We start from the raw sequence: 9,364 nt of genomic DNA, 5'->3' as shown, positions 1-9,364 counted from the left end.
AACCGATCCGATTTGATCCGAGAAATTCAAGACCCAAACCCGATCTGTAACCGAATTGAACTCAACCCGAATCCGAACTTGACCCGATCTGAACTTAACCCGGCACCGATTTGATCCGACCTGAACTCAACCCGAATCCAATTTGACCCGACCTGAACTCAAACCGAACCGATTTGACCCGACCCGAGCTCAACCCGATTCGAAATTGACCCAAAAAATAACCGATCTAATCCGATTTGTTTTGACCCGAACTGATATTAACCCGATCCGATTTTAACCCGATTTGATTTTTACCCGATCCGAATTTAACCCGATCATAATTAATTATTTACTTTTTTTATTCAAGTTCTTATACTATATATTTACTAATTATTAATAAGTTAACTTTTTGACTACAAAGAAATAATCCGGAGTCTTAAGTTTACTTCATGTACATATCTATTATATTAATTTACTTTCTAAGCTTTAATAAATGGCACAAGATCTAATAAACCTAAACATTAACCGGGAGTTAAGTGATTTGCTTGTAAAGCTCTAGTTAAATGCTGCCTAAAGCCTATTGTCATTTTTAATGAATTTCCTCCCATTCTGTTATATTTTATTGACCGAATAATAAGGTAAAAACTAAACAATACCTCTAGTTTAAAAATAACCTTATTTGGATATGAATTTGGTCAACTCGACCAAAATCCAGCCAAACACAAAAAGGAATGAACCGAAATTGACCGAACCAAAATCATCCGAACCAAAATCAACCCGACCCAAATTCATCCGACCCGAAGTTACCCGGGTAAACCCGTTTTAAACCCGATCCAAATATATCCGAACCGAAAGTGAATCGATCTGAAGTTGACCCGACCCGTATCCGACCTGCACTCGATAGACCATGACCCGAATTTGACCCGACCCGAATTTGACCCGATCCGACCCGATCCGAGTTAAAAGGATAATTTTGATCCAAACATATCCGAACCGAACAGACCCGACCCGAATAGACCCGACCCAAACTCCATCCGATTATCCGAATTGACACCTCTATGCAGGAGCGGGATATGTAGTATTTGAGGAAGTATAGGCCCACAGACCACGGTGACTCTTTGGGGAAGATACAAGTTTATCAAACTTGTGTGTTTATCGAGGGTTAGACCATCTCCAAATGTGTTGAGACATGAGGGACTTTCTTTAGGAGAAAGAGTATTTTTTACAAAGGATATCAAAAAGTTGATATTTCACAAAAAGTGTAGCTCTTATTAAATGTTTGTATTTAAGATTTAATTTTTTTTTTCCAAAATAAACTTGTAATATGATTTGGTAGGCCATAATTGAAAGTGACATATGTATATTTTAGAGAGTCTCGCCATTGAAAAATTAGACTTTATATGAGTTGCTAATTGAGAAGTGGGTTGAGTATCACCGTTGGAGGTAAAAAAAAAATAACTCATTTTGTATTTGAATATTTAAAGTTGAGTCTCACTAAGATGGTCTTATATTAGTTTTTGTAAGATATTTGATGATGGTAAAATTATCTGCTCCATTTTTCATGTCTACAGTTTTAAGAGAAACTAGTATAGTACCCGTGCAATTGCATGTTTTATAAATTCATTTATTAAATAGAAAATTTTGTCAACAAATACCAATTACAACACGCGTTTTGAAAACAATTACTGTAAACACCTAAAAATGTCTCCCCAAAAACAAACCCGATGATGAACAACGTTTTACTGCCATTATTGGTCGGGTTGAGTATTTAATCTTTGGAGTTCTTAAATCCATATTTAATTCAATACATTTAATAAATCAACCCAATTACTTGCCATTTTGCTTCGTAACCGAGCTAATCTGATTTTATGGCCCTATAATTTCGATCCAATTATTACTTGGTTGGATAGACCTTTCAATAACATTTCCAACGATTCCTTCAAAAAAAAACAAAAAAAAAAAAAAAAAAAAAACCTTTTCAACGATATATCATACGCCCAATTTGTAATTACCATATTTTCAACATAATTAAAGTATATTTATTTATTATTTATACAAATATTTTAATTTTAATTTTGTATTATGAATTATTTTATGTAAAAGTAATAAGATTTTTATTAATAGTAAGCTAAATTATTAAGTTTTAGTCTAAATTATAATCCCCTTTTAAGTTTATGTTAGCCGAGTATTTAAATCTTACTCAAACCCAAACCAATCCTATTCCTACTTGGATTAGGAAAGTTAAGCCCATACCTTTACAAATATAAAACCCCAAAAACCCTTATTTCCCCTCACCTATTCTTCCTCTTTATTTCAAAAAACCTTCAGAGATTGCTGCTAACTGCTGCCGCCGAGAGCAGCCACCGCCCTGCCTGCTGCACCGGCATCCTCCAGCCACCAACCGCATCCACCATTCGCCCTTTTCTTCCCTCCTTTGTTCTTCTTTTTCTTAAATTATTTCAAGTCCTAATCTTTATTGGTTTTTTGTTTTGATTATTATTATTATGAGTTAATAGAGTTTAATTGATACTAAAAACCACAAAGTTATGATCTTTATTGTGTTTAAATTTATGAGTAAAATTTCAGATTTGTTTCATTAAGAAAACAAGGGTTTGAGTATTGATTTTTCATGTTTTAGGGCTTGAAAACTGACAGGGTAAAGTCGTATCCCCTAATAAAAAATAATTACCTAAATCACTAACTAAGGTAGATAGGGAAGTAGGGTCGATCTCCACAGGGAAACAAGTCTTTTTACTTCTAATTAATTATTATAATCTAAATTATTTAAGTGACCAATATTTATAATTAAGTATGAAACTAAACTACAAAGAATAAGAGTAGGGAGAGAACGATAAATAAAGGGATCTAGGGCGTAGGTTCACCAATAAATAATACTCCAGGGTAAAACATAGTAATCAATCATTAACATTGCATAAATAACATGATTAACAGGCTCTCGCAATTTATTAATCAACATAGATCTAACAGGCTCTCGCAATTTACTAGATCTAAGTCCTTATTGAAAATAGCCTTTAATATCAAATTAACATCTGCTCGATTCATCAATTTAATATTGTTATACTTTTACAAGCCGCAATTGTAAAACATTAAAACAATCCAATAAGAAATTATCATGCAATACCAATAATCAATAATAGTCAATCATCAATGCATCAATTAACCAGATTGTAAAGGGCTCTCGCTACTTATTACAATCACACAATTAATTTACCGGTATTAAATCTCATCTCTCGAATCTTGACTTAACCAATTATAAATTAACTTGCCTATTGAAACTAGACCTAAACATTAATTCTCATCTCTCGATTCTTGAATCAATATTGTCAAACTCATACATAAAAGATAGGCCTAATCTAGTCACAGAGCATTAATCCAATCAATAGGAAATTAATCTAGCATTGATAATCAACAACAATAAATTACCCCTTCATATTATTTATTAGATCCCCATAAACCCTATAAATTAAACTACTCACACATATTAAAAATTAAACTAATCAAAGTAATAAAATAAATCATGATGAAAGGAATAAAATAAATAACTAAGATTAAGGGAAGAGAAATCGTTACCAAAATAAATCTGGAATTAATGAAAGAATTAAGAACAAAAGTTTAGAGAGAGAACTAAGTAGAGAGAGAAAGTCTAAGAAAAGAAGGTACTAAAATTGTATTACGGAGGAGTATTTAAACTCCGTACAAAAATCCCAAACTAAAGCAAATTAAAACGACGCTAATCGTCTCCTAAAAATACACGCGCCCGATCGGGTGAGGCACCGCCCGATCGGGCGCGCCTTTTTGTCTCTAATAGCAATCTTGCGCCCGGCCGGACGCGTCACCGGGCGCCAGACTAAGCTTCTCCCGCTCGGCCGGGCGCGCCTCCGGGCGCCAGCCTCTTTGGCCGGGCGGCTCATTTGGGACACTATTTGGACTTCGATTGGGCTCCAATTCTTCGGGCCAATCTGGGTTTCCTCTTTGGGTCTTGAATACTCGGTCCAAATGCCCCGGTATCACCTATACCAGGCCCTTAATCACCGGTTCAATGGCTCTAATCGGCCCTGGGCTATAAACTCTGGTCGTGCTTCTCCAATGCTCGTGATTGTTTTAAAATATCTCGGAAAAATACTCCAAAAGTATAAATCCCTACAAAAGTCAACCAAATCTACGAAAACACTAGAAAACACCAATTAGTAATAAAAGTGGCTCTAAAGAGCCAAAAACACTACTAATTATGACCAAGGGACGGGGGTAAAATAATATATAAAATAGACACATCAAAAACGTGCTAATCAAGTTACCTAATCATACTATGTTTAAATTACGTTAAAGTATAATTATTTTGATTATGTATAAAATTTTAGGTTATTAAAGTTCCAATTTTTATGAACAAGTTGTGTTAATTTCATATTTTTATGCTTCTAATCTTATAAAATAATGTTTGTGGGTATTTCATGATTAAAAAGCCTTGAACTTTAAATTCTAATCTTAAGAATAAATTTTCAGATTTTATACTTTTATTTTGAAGCCTCTAATTACATTGAATTGGTATATTTTTGGGTTTTTTAACACACTAGCCTACTATATAATGATTATTTCAATTAATTATGTTTATGGGGTTATTTTATATACTTAAACCAAAATTTCAGATTATTCACTTACTTTAAAAGTTGCTAGAATTTTATATTATAAGCTATATTTTTATGATTTTAGCACATAAACTTATAGTGAACGAATGAATTATTAACTTTGACTATTGAGAGTAATTTAAAAGCATTATTTTGATGGTTTAAGAGGTTTTAAACTAGTTTGGTATTGCTGTAAATTTACTTGCTTAGGTGTTGATTTAATTCTTGTTGTATGGTTTAGAAGAGGACTTTGTAGAAGGCGACTTCTAATTCCTAAAGTAGCCAACCGAATCGTTTATACAAGGTACGTACGAGTTATGAAACCTTGCCTTTAGATGCATGTTTAGGGATGTATCGAGAACTTAGTATCATGTATAGAGAAGACATGGCTAAATTGTTTGGTTAAACATTGTGATTTCCGTATGTTGTGCACTATTCTATATTGCAAGTATTATTTATGCTTTAATTATGCAAGATGCGCTTAGAGGCAAAGATATGTGATTTGGTGAAATGCCGATTCATTTATTACTCGTTCATGATCATGGAGATAGAATGAGTAAAGGAAGAATTAAGTCTTATAAGACGAGGTTAAGATTGTGGGGTGCTTTATGCACTCAAGGTGTTTATACACCGAGGTAGTTAAATAAATAAATAATAAATGTTGTTTGTCACTAATAAGTCAAGAATTGAAATTGGAAACTTTCCTTACTTGATTGAATTGGTATTGGATTGATTGTATTGTTTTTCATATGAGTCATCACCAAGTCTAAACTTGTAAATCGCGTAAAGTGCAAGATGGATGAGCAATAAAACTCTGGATTTGTGCACATTTGGAGTAATGACAATCAGGGGTTGGGGTACACGGGGTATTGGCCGTGCACTTTTCTAGAGTCCGTCTGACCTACGAGTCTCTTATTTCAAATACTTTTCAAAAACTAGGAGTTAGATGAGATCTCATACTAGCTATGGTCACGGAGTCGCGCCCGTGGTCGTTGGATGTTTTATTGATGTTTTCGAAAGGAGGCATGGGGTTTTTCTTTTATTGGTGTTCCAAATGAAGCATGGGATGGACAACCTTGTCTATTGCTTAATCCAATGAATAAAATAAAATGAGTTAACTACTATTAACTAGTAAAGTCTTAGTAAACTTATAGTTGAGTCGTGTGTTGAGTCTATAATTTGACGATGTGTGATGATTGATTATTAGTAGCATGCTAGAGATTTCTTATTATGTTTCGCATCTTTTATGTACTTAGCTTTGCTGACTCCGTGCTTTGTGTGTCTTTCTTTGGTCATGGCTTTCGCCCTTGAATGACCCTCTGACGATCCAATTTATACACTTGTAGTATTGGGGAGTAGATTCACCATAGGTTCTTACACATGCAACATTCGTATCTAGGTGGTGGGATCTTGAGTGGAGTGTTGGTTGTTTTTCTCAATTTATTTGCTATTTACTTTTGAAGTTATTTAAACTCAATTTCATTTTTATACTACTTCTACTGGTTTAAGTTTTGAATAAGGGCCTTAATGGTTCCAAGTTGTAAGACTTAATTTGGTTTTGTTTGTTTGTTTTGAGACTTATTTTTAACTCATTTAGTTTTTCTGCTGCTAATTTCTTATATATCCTTAACGTTTGAACATGTGGCGGTAGCACGTCAATAATTCTCTTGGACATTATTCAGTGTACTCACAGGTTTAATTAAAGAGAGAATTATTGGGTTGTTACACAATTTCAATTTAAAACGAAAAAGATATGAGCAAAACACTAAACTCGTCCCAAAATCGACACCCTTTCACTAAAACGACCATATCTTAAAATATACAAAAGATTTTGACCTGATTCAATTGGGTTGGAAAGTATACTTCATAAATGATATATTATATGCCTTATTCTGAGTTACAGATCAAAAGTTGTCATAATTAAAAAATGCGTAAAAGTTATTCAAGGCAAAACGTCGCGGCCGGCATATGCTGATGTGTCACGGTGCTTTGTACTGTGACACGGTGTTTTCACACGTTTTCTCCAATACATGTTTTTAAGTAAAATAGTACACCGTGTCACGCTAGACAGTAACGCGTCACGGTACCCAATACCGTGTCATGGTGCACACACCGTGACGCGTTGCTCAATTAGGGTTTTTCCGCGATGCTTATCCCTTCTACGGTTCCGTGCATCGCCCTGTTCATTTCATCTATAAATACGAACTAGATTCTCCAGTTTTGGGGGCACCAAACATCATTCTCTCTTCCTCTCTTATACACCAAAAAAAATATTCTCTGTTCTCTCTCATATTCTAAGCCTTAAAACTATTCTTCTAATTACACAATACTTTCCCTAAGCACTCTAAGGAGTCCATACTTGACCCGAGGTTCTATCCTTAAAACCAAGGCGTGAAAGGTAGAATTGATTGAGGGTTTGGACCAAATCAACTCTCTTTTTATATAATTAAATTTCAATTTGATTTATTATTTATTGAAGTTACTCACATTTTATTCATGATGTAGCAATTCAAGGAAACGCGGAAACTGAGTAACTAATCACTGTAGGGAATATTTCAAGCCATCCCATACTTGAGCCCCACTGTGATTATACTTAAGCATGGTGGCGTTCAAAGGGAAGGAAGCTAGAGTAAAAGAGTCGCCAACAAGTTTTAGGAACTTGTAAACCGTTCACATGGTGAAGGTTAGACCCTTTAATGATCTAGGAGATCATTAACTCCAATAGGTCTGGAACCATGACTGGAAGTTTGGGGATGAAGGTACAAATCCAACCTAAAAGAGACTGAACCTGCCCTAATAATAGGCCTCTACTTTATTTTTCTCGTATTCATGCGCGCTTTCTGACTAACATGCAATCAATAGGTTTACCCTAAACCTGTTTAATCTATGTTGGTTGAATATTAATGCACAAACAAATCTATTATTGGCGATCACTTGAATTATAATCAAATTAACCTAAACAAGATTATTAAGTGTGATTACAAGTACAAATTCCCTTTAAACATGCATAAAAGGCGTGATCAATTAATAAAAATAATAATATCAAGCAACATGATATTAATCATCATCAAAATAATAATAATAATAATCATCATCATCATAATCATAATAACAATATAATCAAAATAATTATGTTAAAGCATAATATTATCAGCAAGATCCTAGGCATGATAATAACAAGATTAATAACAAACCCTAGCATGTCACTAAACATTAAAGATTAAAGCTTTAGCCCTAACATGATATTAGGAAAGAAATAGGAAGCATCATAATAATGATTCTTGATATTAGAAATATTAATTATTACCCTAAATATGATACTAGGAAGCAATAAAACATCCGAACATGATACAGGAATCAATAAAATAATCTAAGCATGATTTCTATATCAAAAGATCAATAAAACAATTAAATTACTTATTTCGATGCCTCGTACATCTTTCTAATAACAAAATACACGCGTTAGTTACTTTAAGGAAAATAATAAATCAAGACAATTAAATTAAATAATTAAAATAGGGATTTGGGACCAAACCCTCAGAAATTATCCATCTTTCACGTCTAGGGCAAAGACAACTTTGAACTTGGCTAGGTGTTTCTAAAGCTAATGAGTGAGGAATATTGAGAGAGGGAAGGTTTAGAAAAAGAATAGAGGGAGAAAGCTTCTAGCTTTGAGAGAGAGGATAGAGAGATACGATCACTGATTGTGAATGATTAAAAACGGGGAGATACGACCCCTGTTTATAGGAAAAATAGCCAAGATCGAAGAAAATCATATTCGGAATGAAATACCTCCTGTCGCAAACGACAGGAGCCAGCGCCAGACAACAAGCTCGTCGCCAGACGACAAAAGCCAATGCCAGGCGACAAAGGTCAACGCCTGGCGACGACTTTGTCGTCTCGCACTGGTTTAAAAGTCAACGCGCTTTTCCACGCGTAATTATCTTACAAACCAGTTGTAGGTAATTATGCGTCCAAGCAGTTTCAAAATCAAATTTAATATATTTTATTCCAAATAAAAACATCTTTTAAAAATATAATTATCAATCCTAACCTCATTAGAATTAAAAAGAACCTTCTAGATATTCCTAGAAGATTAAAATCAATCCTAATCACTTTAGGAATAATAATTAATAGGCCCCCCTCTAGATCATTGGGCTTAATTTAACTTAATCCATAACTTCCTCATAATTCATCGGAATTGGGCTTATAATATATCATTGAAAAGCTCTTTTCGAGCCCAATCCAATTACACTATTATTGGACCCTTATTATGGACCAAACCAAAGTGGACTGGCTATTCATAAATAAGGTAAGAAAAGAAATGTTTTTGAAAACAAAAAGAGAAATATTTTAATAAAAACATCCTCATTATTAGAATTTCCATGCTTTCACTTCGTTCGATATACAAATGATATGAAAGGTATTCATCACTGGGTTTGGTTTTTGGGGAGACACAATTGGGTGTCTACAGAAGCCCCCACTTTGATTGAGTTTGGAGAAAAGCAAGTTTCAAAAACACAAGTTAAAGTAGCGATAGGGATGGAGATTGATTCATAACCTTCTGCAATCCTAAATCATTCTTGTAACACAGATACCTGCAAAGTAGCATTAGTTAAACAGATAAAAGAGTTAAGAAACGCGTATCTTGCACCGTCGAGCACACACCTTTAGAGTAACCGATTTGTTTGATGATCTTCCTCAAGCTAGGGGATACCGCTCGAATACTACCACGCTTGCAG

Source organism: Chenopodium quinoa, unplaced genomic scaffold, assembly GCF_001683475.1.
Source record: "Chenopodium quinoa cultivar QQ74 unplaced genomic scaffold, ASM168347v1, whole genome shotgun sequence".
Taxonomy (NCBI): domain Eukaryota; kingdom Viridiplantae; phylum Streptophyta; class Magnoliopsida; order Caryophyllales; family Amaranthaceae; genus Chenopodium; species Chenopodium quinoa.
The sequence above is the reverse complement of the archived record's forward strand: the minus strand, read 5'-3'. Positions refer to the sequence as shown.